Source organism: Perna viridis, chromosome 2 (assembly GCF_037379345.1).
Source record: "Perna viridis isolate PV_CMFRI_1.1 ecotype Kerala chromosome 2, ASM3737934v1, whole genome shotgun sequence".
Lineage (NCBI taxonomy): Eukaryota > Metazoa > Mollusca > Bivalvia > Mytilida > Mytilidae > Perna > Perna viridis.
Genome location: NC_142446.1, coordinates 5,238,627 through 5,251,801, shown reverse-complemented (window position 1 = coordinate 5,251,801; position 13,175 = coordinate 5,238,627). Strand labels below are relative to the sequence as shown.

Genomic DNA, 13,175 nt, shown 5'->3' with positions numbered 1-13,175 from the left:
GGTGGAATCATAAACACATTTATTCAATAAATAAATAACGAAGTCTGACCTAATAAGTATTTCAATTTTATTGATATTTTTTTTATGTGTCCTTTTAATTTTAAGACCTGGGATTTAAACTTAAGTTACAGTATGTAACGTCATGCGGCTTGTGAAGAATGTCATTAACATGATTTTCTTTTCATTTGAGACGTTCAACACAAGCCAGACATTTTTAATTGGATTCAAATCTGATCTCTGTGGAATGATGTTCTTGTCCTGTCCTTACAAGCTTCGTTTTTAACCTATAATACAAACAATTATCAATCATAAAGTACCACCGACTTTCGGGTAAGTTGTTTATTAGTTATTACGTGTCATAATTACTCGCTGAGCGTAGGAATTTACTCCTAAGTGTTCAGAATTTCATCAACAATGGCAAGCAAATATGTTCCAAAATACTTAATTGTACCTCAGACCATCAATTTAGGAGTATTAGTCGATCTTTGGTTGAGACAGCCTTACCGGTACCATTTTACTCGACATTAAATTTAGCGGCGTGATTCTTTGCATTGCGTCATGAAAAATTTTCCCGCGGTAAGTTGGTCCAAAATAGTTAAATATATTGAGGAAATTTGATTTGATTTTTTTAAGTCGTGAATATTAAATAGTCAGTTATTCTTATTAAATAATTTGTAATCAAATAATTCTGGGGAACCCCTTCTATCGTCTCCTATTGCCAAGCTTAGAATTTCTTTTCAATAAACCTTTACAACAAAAACAAAAGGTGGCAACCGCGCCATAGACTTTATTGTTTCCCGAAATATTGATATCTTAACACGAGTCAATTGTAACAAATGGGGATACCATTGATAACCCAGGTAGCACGAACCTTTTTCGAAATATTTTGTTTAGAGTTTATTGATATTTTGCTAGAACATTTTCAACAGAACATTTTATAATAGTTTTTAAAACACTGATTTTTTTCAAAATGTTTTGATAACGTTTTTGACATATTTTATTGTTTTAAGTTTGAAAAAGGTTTTCAGAAGGTTTATTGAAATGTTTAAATAACATGTCACTGTAATGTTTTTGGATCTATTTTTGTCGAGGAATGCTATTTATAGTCTGAACTTGACTTACAGATCGTCGGCAAGTGGGATTCAACCGGTAGTGGATATTGCCACAATGAATTGAATAAATATTCCGCGGTCTGTTCTCTTTACCCTCCCCCTTTTCACCCTGGAAAATTTACGTTAGTATATCGCCCCGTCGCCGATAAATATGTGATGCTTTATTTTTCGTAAGAGATGGAAGTACTATGACATCAAAGCTTTTGTAATGTTTGTTTAATTGCAATATTTCTATGATTATGTCCTTATCTTAAACTATTTGAATTTTGTCTTAGCGAGCAAGACTATTTTTTAAATTGATCTGACGCAGATCAAACACGGTACCTCCAATAACCGAAAACAATATGGCGTCGGAAGGACAAGTGACTAATTTCAAAGTATTGACGCCATATTGATTATTACAGACTTTCGTTTGGTATCTAGAAAATGCTGGAATATTAATAAAAAAAAAACTTATTTGCAAGTGTGTTTAAATAACACAGTAAGAAATTATACCACCCAAAAACCTGTTTTATTGTGGTTTTCGGATTTTCAATCTGCTTTTCGGTTAACACCGAGGTTTTTGGTTATTCGAGCAACCTGGTCAAACATTCACAAGAAGATGTCGGAAGTTTTTAATGACGATTTTTTTACCTGCAATGTACACTCTTTGAGTTGTTAGTATATTGTTAATGTCTACCATTACAAGATGGGTCCTGTAGGTTTGAAAGTGTTAATTGTTTGTCAATCTTACCAAGGAGTTAAATATAGTGTACTATCTTGACTGTAAAGATCTATTGCAAATATCGGGAGCTTCTAATAACGGATTTTCGGAGCTGCAATGTACGCTTCCTTATGTACAAAATCGTAAGTATAGTTTTAATGTTTCTGATTACAGTGAGGTTGTGGGGGGGGGAGTTGGCATCCCACCTTTTTATAGGAAATTATAATTTTCATGTGTAAAATTGCAAATAATGTCCTAGTACCCCCTTTTTCTGAGAAACCCAAGCTGCCACCCCTCATTTTCAAAGTGTGTGGATCCGCTTCAGCCAGATGGGTCCTGAAGGTTTGAGAAAGTGTTCTAGTGCTAGTAAATTACAGGTATTTTTGTGAACAATTTCATAAAAAAAATATTTCTACATATGCTAAGAGTTTTCAAGTTGTTCTATATTTTATACACATTGTACTGTTAAATAAATGTAAATCCTATATATATATCATGTGTGTTTGATTTGATCCCAGGAATTTGAAATGCAAGCAATGTGTACAAGAATAAACATACAAATGTACATGTAGCAAACAATATGAATTATTTAAACTAGAAAATAAACATTTGAATCATGGAATTAATATGATTTCGAAAGCAGAAACATAAACAATGTCTGTTTCAAAGGTAAGAATGAAAGGCAATGTAATTAAAGTTAGATCTTAATTGCTCCCCCTTTTTTCTATGTCACATGAAGTCATGCGACAAAGGAAAAAGGGGGAGCAATTAAAATCTAATCTGAATTAGATTGGGATGAAATGAAGCCATCTGGCATATTTATCACATTCAGTAGTTGATCTTGATCTATCAAAAAGAGGGATATCTAGTAAAAATTAGGTATTTATATGTAGCCAAACAAACTTTTAGACCATAAAGAGTCCCCGCTTATGACATTACTGCTTAAAATTTTCCCAAAAACATTAAAAACGATTTGATTACATTTTTATATCACACCCCTGGACTGATATTGCATACCCTAAATCACAAGCTTAGACCTACAATCGCGTACTCTAGACCTATATTGCATACTATACAAATGTATATTACACCCCTAGACCTATATGGCATACTGTGTATCACACCCTTAGACCTACATGTTTATCATACCCTATATCACACCACTGGACTATATCGCACCCTTAGTCATACATAATGATATGCACATCATACATGTATACTGTATATCACTCCCCTAGACCTATATACACATCAATTATATGGGCCTTTGCCTATTATTGTAATTGTGTTTGTGCCAATAAAAAATATAAAGAATATATATATGGCATACCCTATATCACACCTCTAGACCTATATGGCATACCATATATCACTATTCACACCCTTAGACCCTACCGGGTATATGGCATACCATATATCACACCCCTAGACCTATATGGCATACCATATACCACTATTCACACCCTTAGACCCTACCGGGTATATGGCATACCATATATCACACCCCTAGACCTATATGGCATACCATATATCACTATTCACACCCTTAGACCCTACCGGGTATATGGCATACCATATAAGACACCCATAGACCTATATGGCATACCATATATCACACCCCTAGACCTATATTGCATACTCTGTATCACACCTCTAGACCTATATTGCATACCTTATATCACACCCTACACAGAACACACTTAAGTATAATTAAAATATATGTTCTGATGAATATAAAGAATATATGTATGGCATACTCTATATCACACCCCTAGACCTATATGTATAGCGCATACCCTATATCACACCGCTGGACTATATCGCACCCTTAGTCATACATAATATGCACATCATATACTGCACATCACTCCCCTAGACCTACATATATATGGCATACCCTATATCACACCCCTAGACCTATATGGCATACCATATACCACTATTCACACCCTTAGACCCTACCGGGTATATGGCATACCATATATCACACCCCTAGACCTATATGGCATACCATATACCACACCCTTAGACCTACCGGGTATATGGCATACTATATACCACACCCCTAGACCTATATTGCATACCTTATATCACACCCTACACAGAACACACTTAAGTATAATTAAAATATATGTTCTGATGAACATGACATGCCAAAATCTGTATCTGATGCGGTATCAATCCTCGACCTATATCACCCTGCGACCAATAGCCGTAAGTGGTTTGACATAGGAGTCTTGTGTTGATACCGCATGTGATACAGATTTTGGCATGTAATACTCAGTATGGAATGTACATATGTATTATATCCATATACATGTAAGTCATAATTGATTATCAATATAGTTCTTTTTTAGTGCATTGTCAAGAATGTAGATCTTAAAGTTAGATACAGGATTTTCATGACAAATGAAGGACACAGTCAATTAGGTTAGAAATTCTATATCCATGAAAGTGGATTGAAAATATCATGGATATCAAGGCACCCAAAAGTAGACCTTTTCTATTCATACATGTACAATGTATTAAGTAAGTGAAGGCATACATAAGTTTGTTCATATACTTCCAATGCACACAATGATTTAAAATTTTCAGAACTGGTGATAGGTCTACTGTAAACATTGTTAGTGAAGAACAGTTGTCATATGTCTTAGCAAAATTTGCAGTTTACATTTGTATGTCTGTGAACAGGAAATTTGTACTGAAAACTTCAAAAATACATGTGCATGTACTCTAACTATGGTTACTGGCATACAGTACAGTACAGTACAGTATTAATTAAAGATTTCATATATGAAATTATGATATTTGTAATATAATATTACATGTATCAAATTTGTTATTTACTTTACAGTGTGGCATTAATTGCTCATAAATAAATCAACTTACAGAGATGGATCCAGATATTTTGAAATGGGGGGTCAAGACATCATTATAAATCATCAGGTAACTAGGAACCATATATGGGAGAAGCCTTAAAGCAATATCATTAGTAAACTTTCCAGTTTTTGTGTTTAGAAGTTTTGTCTCGTACATGAAATGACTTAATTTATTGTTTTTAACTCACCACTTCAAACCACTTTAATGATCTTCCTGGTTATGAAGGGATGTTGTTTTAACAATGACCACCTGTCAGTCAGGTGAAAAATAACCTATTCTACTCTTACTTATGTTACCTGTTATTAACAGTTATTGAAACAAAGATATCCTGATGAAGTACACTGTACTACATTTTTGTAAAGTTTGTTAGGTTTTATTTAAGAAAAAATATGGAGAAAACATAGTGACTGCCGTTATTAACTCAGTCCAATATGATTTATGGCATGACCTTGTGGTTTCTGAACCTGAATTCACAAGGTTCCATCAAGTGCATACGAACATATCTGTTGCTGACATGTGGCGTTGGTCGTTGCCTTCCTTTGACCTAAGAACGGCATTTTTTATTGCGAAATTAATCGTCAAAGTACAGTTACAGACTGTAACCCATGTCACTGTTCATTTTTGGACGTATGATGCATTCATTGTGCGAGTGTAGTCATACTGCAGATCAATGTAATATTTTCTTTGATCTGATAATCGAAAACTCTCCCCTAGATCTATACGTTGAGTTGAGTTATTATAACCCAGGTGTCTTATACTGTGTTATGCTTGGGAAACAACCATCTACTGAACTTGTTAAATCTGAACTGAACGATTTCTGCGCATTGTGTGTCACGCATGTGGTTCGATCTGCTGCAGACTAAACCCGTATGTTAAACTCTATATTAAGTCGATCTTGAGCTCGACTGCTACAGGCGTATTTGTCAGCAATATATGGTGCTGAAATGTATCTGATGCGTAATATTACTGATAATATTGCATATTTTGTTTTTACACTTATATCCCTCATTTTGATATTTTGATATACTGTATGTTATAACTGCTCATCTTTTGTGTTCATGTACATATTGCTCGATATTCTTGTATATACTTGCTGTTGTAATCTCTATTAGAGGAAATAAAGACATGAATGAATGTAGCACGTATTTGTTGGCAAAACATAAGAGTTACTTGTATTTTAATATAATACATATCGGTGAAACAATCATGCAGAAAAAAAATGAAAGAAATGCACATACATTACTGAAGGCAGACAGGTATAAAACAATCTGCTTAAGCGCAATAATGATTCATCATAAAAAGTGGTACTCATTGGGTGTGGGTTCACTAATAACCTTTTTGTTTTGGAAAGTAGAAAAGATGGATTTATATTCAAAGTGCACTTGTTATAAAGAAAGAAAGAAATATTTCTTGTAATCACTACATCTCTTTATCCTTGACTTTCCATCTTGATTGGAATCTTAAATTGCTAAAATAAATGAGGTACAACCAAAGTTTTTTTTAGTTTAAAGATTTTTAAACTGCATAGTAGTTTTGATAACAAGAGTTTTGTATCCTTGTTTGAATTGAAAAATTCCTAGAGAAAGGTTATTATTTATTGTTAAAAAGTGTATAATGTTGACATTATCAACTCAGGGCCTAATCTAGACAACAGTGACAAGGACAAGTTTTAGTAAATTCTGTTTGAAAACTAACAATATTGACATAATTGTTCATTTTATCTATTACAAATCACTGTCAAAGAGAGCACAAACAAAGAGAAGTATTTTTGCTCATTTCTCCCTTTAGATTAGGTCCTTGGTCAACCTAGCTCCCCTAGTCCACAGGATCCATTTCTACTTCATGCATCTCCAACCCGAAATTTCAAAGTGTGGATTTTTTCTTACTTTGAAAATCCATATAACATTGATAGTCAGTGATTCACAGTGGAGATCATATTTTTGAAGAAATACTGGTTTAGATGTAAAGTGTCAAGAAATTTGAGGACGTAAACGTACACAGCCAGAAATACCAAAGCAATAAAAGAAAAGAAGATCCATAAAATGCATGAATAAACAAGCAGTATTGATATGCATTTCATTAAAACAGATGGTTCTCTTTAAAATGGCTAAGTTTTTTTATCGTTTTTTTTAGCTTGCAATTTGGTTACATGAATATTTATGAAGTCTTCCTTGACTCAGTTCCTCAGCACTTTGATATTTAAGATCATTTGGATATGTTAAATGTTTCTTATATGTTACGAAAATATTTTCTAATGATGTTTTCATTACATCTCTTTGAAACAGGTTAAAACATTGCCAGATATGGTTTTAATACGGTTTACTGAAATGTTCAATAAATAGTCAAAGAAATGTAAGAAAAAACATTTTAATATATTACTTTTTAAAAACCTTTTAAAACAAATTTAGAAAATGTTTCTAAACTATTTTAAATTACATATTAAAAAAAAACCCAATTTACTCATAAATATCAAATATAGAATAAAAAAATAAATGGGCCATGAAATTAAAATTCTGATAATCTAGTTTTATAAGTCAATAGACGCTATATACAGTTACTTCATTATTTAAAAATAAAAAAAAAATGACCGAACAAGGATACATGTATTATACACATACAATATATACGTACGTGTAATATATATTTGATTTACAATTAATTCATCCCAGTTTACTGTTCCTTGTCTTTTGATTAACCAACATCGATGATATTTAGATGATGGCAATTCAATTCAATTCAATAGTTTATTAAAGTCTCACCACATACATTCATATAAAACATGATAACAATAAGAGATAAAACATACAAATTAAAATGCATGAGTCATTCTAAAAAGAATTAGGAGAGACTATTGAGAACATAGTAATATATACATCTTAAATACAGTTAAAAAAGGTACGATTTATAAAAAAGAATCATAGATTAATGATATACTATTTCTTCTCAGTAAAATACTATGGCAGATTTTGGCAACTAAGCTACATACAGTTTCATTGTTAAATAAAAATATAAATTCATCATCATCAGACAATGACAAAAATTTACATTATAACTAATAATATCTAAAAAAAAGTGACTGTCTTAGATCGTCATACAATGGGCATGTTAATAATACATGGTTTTCATCCTCCATATCATTACAACTGAGACATAATCTTTCGTTTAATGCTAACCTTTCTCATAACGTCCAGTTTCAATCTTTAAAGGTGCTACACCACATCTAAATTTTGCAAAAGCACTACGAAAACGTAAAGGTATATTTCGCAACAAATATTGTTCAGTAAAATATGAAAATTTAAATAATTTTTTGTTCCTAATTTTTCACATTGGCCATATTGACTCATTCTGTTACACCAGTCAGTTTTATATTTATCAAACATTTTTTCCTCTGACATATGGTATTCTTATCAAGTATATTTACTTCTATATTACAAAATTGTTCCTTATTAATAAATTTTAACATTTCCATAACTAGGCATCTCCATAGAAATAATAAGGTAATAGTGTAAATGTTGTGCCACATGCTGCTATTGAAATTGGTGAGAGCAAATCTTTATCAGTGTGTGTATTATCCTAAACCGTATGCAAGGAGCACGCACTATTTTGAAGACGATTTAAAGAAACAAGATGTAAGTTAAAAACTGTATGCCAAAGTACTTTGAATAAATACTAGTCTGTGTAACCTTGTTTTATAAACATAGCTGGTTAAATAGTCATTTTATAATTTCCCAGTCACTAGACAACATAACGTTGTGAAGACAAACACGCAAGTGATTTCTGACTTCGTTTTAATTTTGTTTTTATAATGCCCCGAAAATTCGTACTGCTAAGGAAAATTTACGTGTTTCTCCGTTTCTGGTTTCGTATAATATTGATTCAATTGTATGTCCGGAATGACAAAGTAAAATGTCAAAAATTATATCAAACAATTAGGTGTTGACCCCGCGCGGAGTAAGTTTTTAACTTTTAATTATTTTCTTATGATAGATAAGTGTCTCAGTGAATTAATTGACATGTTTATATTGCCGAACTTTGTATAAATAGGTGTATTTGAGCGTCACAAATAACGTCCTATATCCTGTTGTCATCGTTTCTCGATAGCATATCAATGTTGTTTACCTGTTTGTTGAACAACTTATTAAATAGCTGCAATTTTGAAGTCATTAAGAACTGATCTTTAGTTTTTTGTTTTCTCAGAAGATTAGCGAGATTGCATGTTTACATTGTGAGAAAAACACATCTTAGGTGACCTATTAATGACTTTATGGGTACTACGTCTTCAGTTCTCGATAGGGATATGACTTTCTGTATGGAGGGCACGAGAGACATAATTGTGAAGTGAAAATAAAGAAAATAAATAATTCAATATATTTTTATCGATATTTCATATTTTCAGGGTCCATATGTTACTTCCAGTGAATGTTATAATTGATTAACTTTGATATAGCTAAAAACTTTTAATCACATCTTATATTTTTAATTTGCTGTGATATGGTGTGCCAAGCATAAAAGCAAAAATATACAAGGTTATTCGTATTACAATTCGCCCAAAATTAATAGGATTTTCATATTATTGCTCTTCTATATCTCTAAAACATTGATAATGTCATGATGTTTTTAACGTTTTCTGGTAAGAAATATTAAGATACCACCAGTACTGCGCAACATACATTTTTTACTGACATAGCCATGCCTATATCCTGACTAGGCATGACTGCTGAATATATTACCTACCACTTTCAATAAAATGGTACATTCAAAATGTGTGCTGGGAGAGGTGGGCGCTTAAAATATGAGCTTTTTGGGGTTTAAGAGAAAGGTAAAATAAAGGGGTACTAAAGTTTATTGGTATTATACATACCTTTATACACAACATAGCGAACAAAGCCCGATAGAATAGACCACACATGCAATTTCGCGTTTTATGTCATATTGCCTATCCGCATCACTATCGAGAACTCATGAATATCGAGAACAGATGAATGCACGAAATAGATAATAGTGTAAAGGATGTGCCACATGCTGCTATTGAAATATGTCAGAGCAAATCTTTATCAGTGTGCGTATTATCTTACAAAAGAACGTCCTAGATATTAACCCGGTCACTAGTTTTGCCTATGTTTACATTCAAACTTTACGTTAATTCTGACCAAACTTGGTACCTTTAAGGTATGTGTCAAAGAGAACAACTATCTTCTGAATGAATATAGACGTTTGTTGTCAACAGTTTACAATCATTTTTAAGTGTTTATTTTCCAGCAGTTTTGCATTAAAGATGTATGTTTAAACTATTTTTCACCGTCATAATTGTTATTGTGATTATGTTTATGAGTACTTAGGCTGATATTTTGAATTATATCAGACCAGGACATTTATTAGTTATTTTTTAGAATTTATAACAGTACTTCATGTCCTGCATGTATGGAAAGCCGAATTGACAGAAACTTTGAAACATTTACACTACACACATTGTCAAAATTGGGTTCATAATATTGAACATGTTCTGTTAGAAATACACACGATCTCTCTCTTTTGCAGGGAATAAGGATTACAAAAGAAGCCCATACCTAATGATTTAATATTCCCAATAAACCAAGATAATTAAATTTTTTCAAGGTAAGTATTATACAGTGATGAGAATGATGATTGGACCATGACAAGTGATCATGTCATTTGTTAGTCTTTTTAGTGTATCTGTTCATTCATTCGACCGCAATGTGCAATCACTGTTGTACATAAATCTGTAGCAGGTCCAGAAACTCCGAAAAGGTGGGAAAATATTGCCTTTGAGGGGGCTCAGTATTGGTACTATCATTAATTTTCTATAAAATCAAATTATTTTATTTCAAATATGAGGGGAATCCTGGGCCCCTCTTGGGTCCACCCCTGTTTTTGCTGAACTTCAATAAAGTTTCAATTATAGAACACATGTATGAAGTTTGATTCCATGGATATCCGCTTCCCGTTTAAAGAGGACATGCATTTTAAAGGTGTACATAGCTCTGCTTACCACACTGTCAGCTTAAAATCTCAATTCATAGTTTTTTAAAGTGCAAATAAAATCTTGATACAAAACACATATTTTAATCAGCGGCAAAAAAATCAAGTAATATGGAATTGTTAGTATGTATATATATTTTTTTCCTTTAGTTTCAATTATAACTACTGTAGGTATTTATATCGTAACTATCCCATTAATCATGTACATCTTTTTAGGAAACCAAAGAACGGAAATGGACGCTGCTTGAGATGCTTGAAGATGAAGAAGTGAACTGACAAAATCTATATTTGAAAATTCGTTTAGTTTGTTACTACATCTACAAAATATAGAGAACTCTACAACAATACAAATTTCTTATCTCATGTTAAACATGTTGTATGTGTATGCAATTTTTGCATTAAAATATTTATAGTTTAGATTGTTTTGAAAAAAATGTTATTGAAAAACATTATAAAAACATTATAGTGAATGGTTGTTGAAAACGTTATTATAATACTTCTGCAACCATACATTTTTACGTTTTAAAAACATTTTTAAAATGTTTTCAGTCTTTTTAAGGAAACGTTTCTAAAACATTTTTATTACGTGTTTGTGCTAGCTGGGAATGCACAAACAAATGAGGATCCGTAGTTTTTTTTGTTTTTTGGTCTAATTTAAAATTGACGAGGGGAAATTAAAAAACCAGGGTCTTATTGCACAAAAATGTTTTTCCAACTTAATTTAAATGTATGACCCAGAGTCAAATTTACAAATGCAGCAAAAAACTAATATATACATGGAAGAAATGAGACAGGTGTTATGTATTAGTTTTGCAATTTTTAGAAAGTACTTTTGTCAGTATCATTAAAGGGAATAGGAACCCTTTTCAACATGTGGAGTATATTGACAGTTTTTACATAATACAAGAAGAATCTGAAGTTCATTTTCCTATATTATACTTAATTTCTTAATTAGAGAAGATAATTGCTTTAAATCTATGGTTACAGGGGGGCAGCCATCTTTGCTATATCCCTTACTGCCAAATTACCAGATGGCAGCACTAATTATGATGTAAATGTGGCACTTCATCTGATGTAGTATTAAGTTAACAACCCTAAAACTGTGAAGAATGTAGTTTGTCACAAATAGAAAATCATGAAAGTGGCTGTGAAAATTTATTTTCCTTGTGAGTGAAGTTTACATTTCAGTTAAATGGAATATACACAAGAAAACAATGGAACAAAAAGGACATATAAATTTAAGTCATTGGCACTGCTGATGTATTATATTTTTTTCTATACATAACTCAATCATGCGAAACACATATTATTTCTGTTTCTCTTAATTTTAGAGACATTCAATTGAAAACATAATCAAAAGTTATTAAAAAAAGATTTTGAAAGACATTTTTTTACAAATTAAAAAAGTTAACATTCTTGAATTTGAAATTTCATGCAATGCAAACAAAGAGAAAATTAAACTCTGTCATTATTTATCTTTTTTTTTCTCATTTTTTGTTTTTGTTATAAACATACTATAAAAGTGTAATATTATTTACATCTATTTTTTTGTCTGATGACTTGCTGTGCTGTCTCTAATTATGATATTGAATTTTTAAAAACCGTTTTCAATTCTCAGTTTTTATTTTTTTACACCTGATGTTGATTAAAAAAAAAACAATTTCAAGTTTTGATATTTTTGATTATACAACTGTTTTGAATTATATTTTATACTTTCTTGAGATAAAGGATACTACAGACACTGTGAAGTCAGCCTCATATCTTGACCTACACTTAGAAATCGACGGTAGAGGAAAACTATTGACAAACGTGATAACCTTTTCATTCAGAATTGTCAACTTTCCTTTTATTCGTGGCAACATCCCTTCGACACCTGCGTATGGAGTGTTCATATCACAACTCATACGTTATGCCAGAGCTTGCCGAAACTACGCAGACTTTTTGTATCGCACAAGAACTCTAACAAATAGGCTTCTGGAACAGGGTTATGTTGCTACAAGATTGAAGTCATCACTACAGAAGTTTTATGGTCGTCATCATGAACTCGTGGATCGTTATGGTGTATCCATCAGCACCATGAAAACTGATTTATTCAACGGGTCATAGTTTTCCATTCCTCGTTTGTCTACCCCGGACTTGACTTTTTATGAGCAACTCGGCGGGTGTTTCTTGAAAAGCAGAAGACGCTTACCTTACCGGTGCACCTGGTCCATGCTCCCAGTTTTTAATTTTTTTTTTACTTTTGTTACCTTGTATGTATGATTTTAGTTACTTTATGTTCTTTGTTGTGTATGTCTGTTTTCCATGTCTGGTCTTTGCCCCTGGATTACATTCTTTTGATTACCGCTATAACCTTGGTTCTCTTGATTACTCTTACACATAGTAATACTGCTTTGAAATTTTATTATCAGCAGATAATATTAGCATCCAAGTTTAAAGTTCATCCTATCATCTGAACCTAGCTATATGGTCCATACATG

The 13,175-nt window shown here is 32.0% G+C and overlaps 1 long non-coding RNA gene across 1 annotated transcript; it reads left to right on the top strand.

Moving 5' to 3' along the window:
* The first annotated feature begins 1,417 nt into the window (after window positions 1-1,417).
* Window positions 1,418-12,356, top strand: LOC148623436 (uncharacterized). Its single transcript, XR_015919425.1, has 3 exons — window positions 1,418-1,958; window positions 10,234-10,311; window positions 10,912-12,356. It is a non-coding gene; the product is annotated as an uncharacterized LOC148623436 (long non-coding RNA).
* Window positions 12,357-13,175: the final 819 nt, after the last annotated feature.